Below are 8861 nucleotides of genomic sequence, written 5' to 3'. Positions count from 1 at the left end.
TCCTTTCTTACGATAAACTGAACTGATGAAAGTCCCTTTTGCTTTAAGGCATATTTTCCATTTTCTACTTCTTGGCTCACGTCCAAATCTTCTTATGCATCTGTGTCCTTTGGGACACTGGACTAGGACACGCTATTCTAATTGTGGGAATGGGAATTTCAAATGCAGAGTGACTTTAACCTCTTATCCAGTCGCTGCCAATGCTTGAATGTTTAAACAGGGAACAGGCCTTTTACCCATAAAGTCATGGTGGAAGTTCATGGTCCACTGCTTGTCAGCATGGCCTGCAAGCAGGGATTCACCGTTCCCGGTGCACTCTGTCAGAATAAAAACACAGCCCTGCTGGGTCAGGGTAAAGGCTCTGTGCCCTGCTGCAGCAGGGACCGAGCAGGCGATCAGGGAAGCACATGGGATGTGCTGCCACACTGAGCCCTCAGGGTTTTTTTCCCTGACTTGTCCGATCCCATTTTGAACTTGTCTCTTCCTAATAGGATGATTTCGGCAGGGAGGAGGCTCAGCCCCGGCACAGCAGGCACTGCCAGGCTGTCTGGGCCCCAGCTCGGGTGCGGGAATGTGATGGAGACCATGAGCACCGGTTTATTCTGTCCCCCCAAGCCTCCTGTCAGTACCAGCCAGGCTCTAGTGCAGAGGATGGACACGTTTTGCCACATGGCCTCGCTGCCCCAGGGATCCCAAGGGCTCCAGATCACTGACGTGCCCCTAGCTCCCAGGACAGCATGCTTTACCCATCATGACTTCGTTTCCTTCCAGGTCATCAGCTTTACACTATTTAGCATTCCCTGCTAGAAACACATCCTGGGTGCCAGTTCCCCAGGGAGCATCTCTTCTGCTGCCTCGCACCTGGCCAGGCCGCCAGCGCTCTTGTTCCTTGATCACACACGCCGCCATACCAGCCAGCTCGCTCTCTGATATTTAAGAGTATACAGTGCCACAAAAACGATCATGTTAGTTTGACAGGTTTATTGTCTGTAATCCCTGATGATTGCTATTTATATTTCTCTGCTTCTCTGATCGATACGATCACATATTTTTTGGTCATTATTTTGCATGGGGTGACTGTCGAATAGACACACCTGTTTACCAGGCCATCCTGTTTACTTTTTTAAAATGCTGGCATAACATCAGCTTGCTTGTTCTCTGGACCTTCTCCAGGCTTCCTTGTCTTACTGAATGCCAGCATTAATCGTTTGCATTTTTAAAAACAGATATTTTTTTTTTATTTATTTTGAGATGCAGGATACCTGGACTGCTGAATTTTTAACATTTGCCTTATGCAACTGTTGTTTAACATCTTCCTGAGTTACTGTTAGAGTGGAAAGCGTTTCACCCTCGTGACAGGAATGCTTCATCTGGCTTCCTCCCAAATGCGGGAGCAAGATATTTATTGCCTTTCCTTCCTGCCCAGCTATCTGCAGCCCATACGTGCATCCAGCCGTGCTGGGTGGTGCGCCCAGCCTGTCCTGCTGATGCCTTGGGCCAACTTGCCTCTGGAAGCCGTGAAGCTCGGCGTGGTGCCACCACTTCCCTGTATCTCTCTGCATCCACTGATCAGCACAACAAACATTTGCCATGTGTTCATTCTCTTGTCCCATCCCCAAGCAGAGATGTGCACACAGGTGTTGTCTTTTGTTTGAAAAAGGAAAACATAACACTTTTGTTTGTTTTTTTTTTTTAGCCTACAGATCTTTTAAGTGGGTGTCATTAAGCCTTTACAGTGGAGGTGAAGTATGTAAGGTGTGAGGAGAGACGTGACCAAGAAGATCAGGGGGACAGCTGAGGGAGGGGAACCTCTGCCATTCTCTGCTCTCCACACTGCGGCTAAGGCAGGAAGGCAGGGTCTCAGCATGAGCTGGGGGGCTGTTTTCCGTCCTCATGCTTGGATGGGACGTTTCTGACAGAAACATCTGAGACCAAAGGAGAAGTCTTCTGGTGGCTGGGTTGGGGGAGCCCGAGCATTTTTTTATGCTAAGAAGCAACATAATGGGGTGTGTGCTGCCAAAAGGCAGTAAGCCAAGTTTTGCATCTGCATCACTGCCAAAGCAGCTTCACCTGCAGCTCACAAACATGGAAACAGCAGCAAAACGTGCCTCTGAAACGGCCACTGAAAAGCTCGGAAAATGCTTGAAAGTCAAAGGCACAAACGGAGAGAAAACAGAAACCCCAGGTTGGCCCCCTGCTTTCCCCTGGGCTCCCCCCATGAGCTTGGTGGCCCCCAGAGAGCCAGAGCATGTCTACGTGACAGCTGGTGCCTCCAACTGAAGATACAGGTGCTTCGGAAAAATCCCATGGAACTCCTCCTTCCAACCCAGTGCAATAAATCTTCATCTGTCTTAGAAGTAAAATGTTACCACTTTGTACCTCACACAGATGCTGTGGTAATAGAAGTACATGCTCCACAGTTTATTTGTTGTCCTTATGATACTGTAGCTGTCTGGGTGGATGCATGAACATTTGCCTTGGTGGAAACCTGCACTTACAAATTAATGAAAATCGTCTGCAATTTCCTCAGGGGTAACCCTGTACATGAGGAAGCACATAAGAGTAATGCAAAGTGTGCTGGCTGGCTCCTCTGAAGGAGAAGCTTTTGGGTTTTTTTTAAGAAAGGAAATTACTGCATGTATTTTTCTGAGATGCATATTTTCCAAAGTCGGGGGATCAAGAGCTGTGGTTCCTGCAGCAGCTATCTTGTCAGTGGTGCTCAGATTCTGTCACTGATTTACCCACTTGCTGTAAGGCTTCTCCCTTTGCTACCATCGTGTCCAAACATCTTCTGCATTGAATTAGCAGTGGTGCTAAGGTCCTGCTTGGCATGGAGCTCCTTTCCTCTGAGTAAAGACTCTGCCCCAGGGTACTTTTGCATTATTTTTTTTGTTGAGTGTTTGCTGGCCATGTTTTGGGCCAAAGGGACATCATTGCTGTCTATTTTGAAGCTGCAGCGTTTCCCAGGATGTTCCTCTCCTGAACGCAGGAGAGGAACTCCTGAACCCTTCTATGCCTATTGCCAGGCAGCCTTGGTGGGACGTGTCTGTCGCCTAGTGCCATGTGCTAGTCCTGGGGTCTGCCTGCCCTGGAAGCAGCATGGAGGTGTGCTGCTCCAGCGGGAACTGGGCTTTGAAGCATGTGGTGCATGTTTACGTGGAGTTTATTTTTGGTACTGATGCAGTACTGAAGTCAGGGTCCTGCTGTGCGGGATGGGAGAGATGGCTCTTGTCTCCTGCTCTGTGGCAGCAGCATGGCGGGACTTCAAAGCACTGCCTAAAGAGCTAATGGCAGTAGCTAATATGGGACAGGTTTGTATCCCCCCTGAGAAATGCATTCTGCGTAAATGGGGCCGAGGCGCCATAATTTTGGCTGTCTTGGTTTTGTATATTTAGGTTCCCTTGGGCATCGCAGCAATAGAAACAGCCACAGTCATCATCATCATTGTAGAGCAGCCCGTTTTGCTCCAGCCAGTGAAACAACGCACCAGGTCGTGACTCGATTGCACGGGGCTCTGGGGAGCACACATCGTGTGCAGCCCCACACTGCAGAGCTCAGGGCTGGGCAGGGAGCTGGGCAGCACGGGGCTGCGGGCAGGAGGAGCTGGGCAGCAGGACGCACAGCCCTGGGCAGCTGCTGAGCTGGGAATGACTTATACGAAGCCTCTGTGGGTGCGCCCACTGTTGCTCTTAACCATTTGTATTCACTCACATAGGGAATAAAAAAAAATAGGGATTAATAGGCATGCTCCAACCCACATTTTGAGCACGCAGCTCCCTCTCCTTTGCTTCTTTGTGTCCTGTGCTCCCTGCTGTGTCTTGCTGGAGCTTAAGCACAAGATGCTTGTCCCCATACACAGTGCAGGCAGGAGGGCATCCAAGAAGGCTTGTTATGTTCACCATCAACAACACTTTTTGGAGAGCTGAGTATTTGCAGAAAGGAGGCCACTACGTTCTCTGCCCACTATCTCGGAGCAGTTTACTGCATATCTCTGTTTCCCTCCTGGTTATATCTGTCCCTTCAAGGGCGGACGGTTGCTCCTGGCTATCTGGGAGAAACGCTGCAGCCCCTCACCGTGGGAGCTTCCCCATTGCTTCTCTCCTCTGTCCCCATGCCCCTTGGACCTGCCAGGCAGGCAGGAGCCCATGGCAGGATCTGCCACGAGTTCTCTTATCCCTCAATTTCCTTTTCCTCCTCACCCACTGTGGGTCTCAAGGCATGCACTGTGCTGCTGACTGTGCCGGTGGAGAACCTCAGAAGCACAGAAGATGCCAGGTAGGCTGGGGAGGACGGCAGCCACTGGGGAGGCAGGCAGCGTCCCCCACCAGCCTGCAGCCCGGATGAGCAGGCAAAGCCCAGCCCCGGCTGGAGCTCAAACACGGCCTCATTTCACGGCAAAACAATCCCTCTTTGTGCGGCCTGTTCTCCCAGAACAATCCTCTGCTCTGACAATGTCCTTTCTGTGGCTTAGTCCCTGCAGAGTGACCAGCAGCGTGCTCAGCCTGACGCCTGGCAACTTGCACCAGCGCCTGCCCACAGCCCTGCTGCCCCACAGCCGAGGTGCAGCACCCGGGACCCCCGGCCTGGGCAGCCTCTGCTCGGGACTCTGTGGCCGCTTCAGGTCAAGGCAAAGTCTTCCCAGGAAAGTCTCCAGCAAAGCCTGGAGCACTTGGGAGGGGTTTTTCTTCTGGCTTTGTTTGCTCCACGGAGCTGCATGGTGCCGCTGCACCACACGTTAGGAGGGCAGCCCTGGGACACAGCTGTGGAGCGTGGCATATGGGAGTCAAGTCACCAAATCTGACTGTAATCCCAACTGCCTGCCGGGGGTGGAGAAGTCACCCGGCTTTGCCAAGCTGCTCTCTCAGGCTCCAGGCAGTCTGGGGCAGGTTTCTGGAGCTGATCAACTCCCGTGGGCTCTAAATCACAGAGATAAAATGGCTTCAGACGGAAAGGGAGATTCTGGGGATGAGAAGGACCAGGGCTTTCCAGTGACATGCATTTTCCCTCTTCAGGAGCATGTGCCTATGGGGCAGCCTTGAAAGCTCCCTAAGAAGGGGCAGTTTTCAGGTCCCTACCAGAGACAGAGCTCACAGAACTGCCATGGTCTTCTGCCATGGCATGATGCATGTCAACAATCACAAACACTTGCACTGGTCTGCTTGGACTCCTGTTCTGCTGCACATATTGAAGCCCCCACACCTCCTGACTCCAGCCATGGCTCTGCAGCCTGTTCCCCACCCAGGATTTGTGCGGGTTCAGAACAAGCACTGCTATTCCATAAGGTTATCCTATAGGCCACAGGAAAAAATGGGGATACTTCAGCAGGTCCAGAGTGGGCTGAGACTTCTGGCATGTCTGTGGAGGAGCCCAGGGTGTCACGCATTGCTGGCGTGATGTTGCCAGCCCACGGAGGTGAGTGTCAGGACTCACGCCAGAGAGGCTGATGGCTTTTATGCAGCTGATAAAGAATTCTTGTCCTGGCAGGAAACCGCAGTCATGCGTGCTGCCCACCCCGGCTGGCAGGCAAAGTCCAGCAATTAAACACACCAGGGTGAAAGTCTGCCATCAAAGCATCTGTGCTCCCGCGCACCACCACGGTGCCTGCAAGCTCCTAGGTGATGCTTCTGTCTTCCCTTTTATCTCATGCTATGCTTTTTCCAGGTGATGTTTCAAAGTAGAACTACAGCATCACGTTACAGCAGGGATTTCAGCGGGGTCATTTCATGCCTGCTGGCTACAGAAATGTTGTGAGCTGTTTCCTGGTAGCTTGAGGGGCTTCTAGGGACTTTGGATTCCAGGATGGAAGGTATTTCTTCTGGATGAAGGGGAAGAGGGCAACACTGAGAGCGATGGGGTAATTGGTCTTTACTGCCAGGATGATGTAATCAGCATTAAATAACAGATAAAAGTTTGCAGAAGATGAGCCACTTAATGTTGATATCAACTGTGGAAGGAAGCAGCACACCAGCCTGAGATTAGCAAAGCGTGTGTGCTTGGGCACAGCCTATCTGCCCATCTCTATTTGCTGAAATCGCAAACTGACATTATGCCATTTAATGGTTTTTCAGGCTCTGAGTAGTGTCATCTCTCTCCACTTTTAGTGGCCGTGAAAGCCTTGTTTTATTTTCTCAGTATAGACAGAGGTGGCGTAGGAGCATTTCTTGTATGTTTTGTGGTTGCCAGCATAATCAACTTGTCATTTTTTGCCATGGAGTCATAGAGAAGGTGCGCAGCAATGATGTGTCGTTGATAGTGCTTCAGGGTCTAACCTCGGGAGAAAGGGAGAAGAGTTAAACAACATTAGAGAGCCAATTTACATGCAGTGTTTTTATCTGATCACATGCAAAATCGCTGGCTTTTCAGGATTAAACAGAAAAGCATGGGAGGATCTGGAAATCTTTTTTTCACTCCCTGGGTGTAATAATGTAGGTGAATTTGCTAACTATGTATGTCAAATACATTACTGCACAATTACACGGCCAAGTGCATATGTGTTTAATTTCACTAAATTCATTTGGTCTTTTTATTATCTTTTAGATTTTTCAAGTTGAATAATGACAATAGTTTTGCCACAAAAACCTCACAGTTCATTTTTTCAGTATTTTTAAAAAATAAATTCATAGTTATAAGTTCAGTGAATAACAGAATAGAAACTTACTGTACAAATCAGACATGATCAAATAGATATTTTAGTTCCCCAGAAAGCCTTTCTATCTCTGTCATAAAAACTGAGAAACGTAGCACCGGGAGGGGCTCAAAGCCCCCTTTTCCCCATCCAGCTGCATGGTGATCCTAGGCCACTCTTCAAGACTTGCACCAGAAAAGGTGCAACACTGAGAAACTGCACCAGCATCTCACATTACATGCAGAAGAAATTATCGTTACTAATCCTTAAGGTCATAACCTTTCATTGAACTTCATTCCTTTTTCATTGCTTGGTTCCTCCAGACCTTCCCATCTGATAGTCTGATAATCCTCTGCACTGATGATGGCTCCCATCTTTGTGCCTTCAGCAAGTTACATTAGTGCACGCCTGCTTTTTGCACCAAGACAGAGCAACGAGGAGAAAGAGAGGCGCAGCTGGCTCTGCAAGAAGCAAGGAGAAACCAGGAGACAGGGACTAGTGGAGGGAACAACAGGAAGGAGGAGTGCAGAGACACGCACCCACCTCCATCTGATCGGATCTCTGTGCTGAGAAGGATCAGCAAAGCTCTCACTCAAGCTACACTGGAAATCGCGCGTTGCTCTCCAGGGTAAGCAACGGAGGAAGGAGCTTAAGTTCTCCCAGACTGGAGCCTGGTGCCGCCCAGGCTGCTGTGACTGAGAGCACAACAGCCAGGTTGTTTCCTGAATTGCAGCTGAAGAGTTAATGACCCGAAGGGCTTTGCCTGCTGCGGGAGTAGTTGGTGCAGGAAGGACACCCTCCTGCAGGCATGTGACCGATCATCTCTGGTGCAGCAGTCCAGATTGCAGGCAAAGCTGCACACTTGGCTGGCTGCAAACAGCTTCTCTCCCAGATTTCAGGTCACGCAGGCAGGATTCAAGGTGGAATCAGAAGATTATCCATTTATAAAAGTCTCTCTTCAGACACTTTGGGAACATCAGGCTGTACACAACAGGTCACGTCGCTCTGCCCTTGTCTCCCTCACCCTCATCTCCCTTATTTTTGAGGAAGTTTCTTTACTATGTGTGCCTGGGATGCCCTGCTTCCAAAGAGGCCAGAAAGCAGAAGCCCAGATCCACAACATGCAGCAGATTGCTGGAGGCCTGTCCCCGAGTGTTAGGAGAGCACCCCGCATCACCCCCCTGGCTAGCTGTGACTGGGCCAGCACTGCACCAGATCCACTTGCCCACAGCTAGGGTGCTCTGGCAGACCAGGGTCCTCGCACCAGCTGGAGCCCCTGCCCAGGCTGCTGCAGCTCTGGGGACATGGTAGGAAGGGGGAACACCGAGGAACTGCAAATACCTGCCGAGCATAAGCAGTAGAAAAAAGCAGACAGGCAGACAAGGGTAACCCATCAAAGCAAGTGAGTGTGAAAAGAAAAGCCAACTAATAGAGGAGAAATAAAATGGAAAATAAAATGGAAATATATATTTGATGTATTGGAGAATTAAGGAGAGAAACAGAAGATGCAGTAGCAAGGCAAAACCAAAGAGCAAATACCCCACAGGAAAAATGGTGGAGACAGCAGACACAACAGAGAACGAGAGTCAAGGACTGAGAGAGAGGAGAAAGAAATTGCATCCAGAGCATAAGAGAGTGACCTGGAAATTTATTCCAATAGCAGGAAGAGGCTGGGCTGTGCAATTTGGGGCTCATTGTTAGAGACTGACAAGCCTGCCAGCAAGGGTGGATCCAGAGGACAGAAGGAATGCTTGGAGAAAACTATGAGATGTGGGATATGAGGTGGAAAAGTATCTAGTAGGGAGTGGGAAGGAATCCACTGGTGATCTCTCATTTCATGACAAACAACACAGCAAGATTTCCTCTGAATTGGACGAATCAACTTAAAATAGATGAACAGTGCAAAACAAAAGGAGAACCAAAAAGAAGTGAAGAATAGCAAATAAGACTGATGCCTGTACTTAACAAGGGAGGAAGAATGATCGAGACAGCTGCAGGCCTGCCAGTCTGGTGTTAATAGGATTCAATTAAAGAGTAACGCAGCACATGGACAGGAAATGGAAAGTGGGATAAAATATAGTCTATGATGTCTGACTAACCTGATGGTTAAAAAAATCATTTCTATAAAGCTATAGGCCCTGTGTGGACTCCAGGGAAGGAGCTGGGAACCTTGGGACCAAGTGGGAACCCTGGTAGATGGTGGGGCAGAAACGAGCACAGGAATTTCATGTGGGAA

The sequence above is a fragment of the Larus michahellis genome, chromosome 8, assembly GCF_964199755.1.
Source record: "Larus michahellis chromosome 8, bLarMic1.1, whole genome shotgun sequence".
Classification (NCBI taxonomy): domain Eukaryota; kingdom Metazoa; phylum Chordata; class Aves; order Charadriiformes; family Laridae; genus Larus; species Larus michahellis.
Note: the sequence above shows the minus strand (reverse complement) of the source record.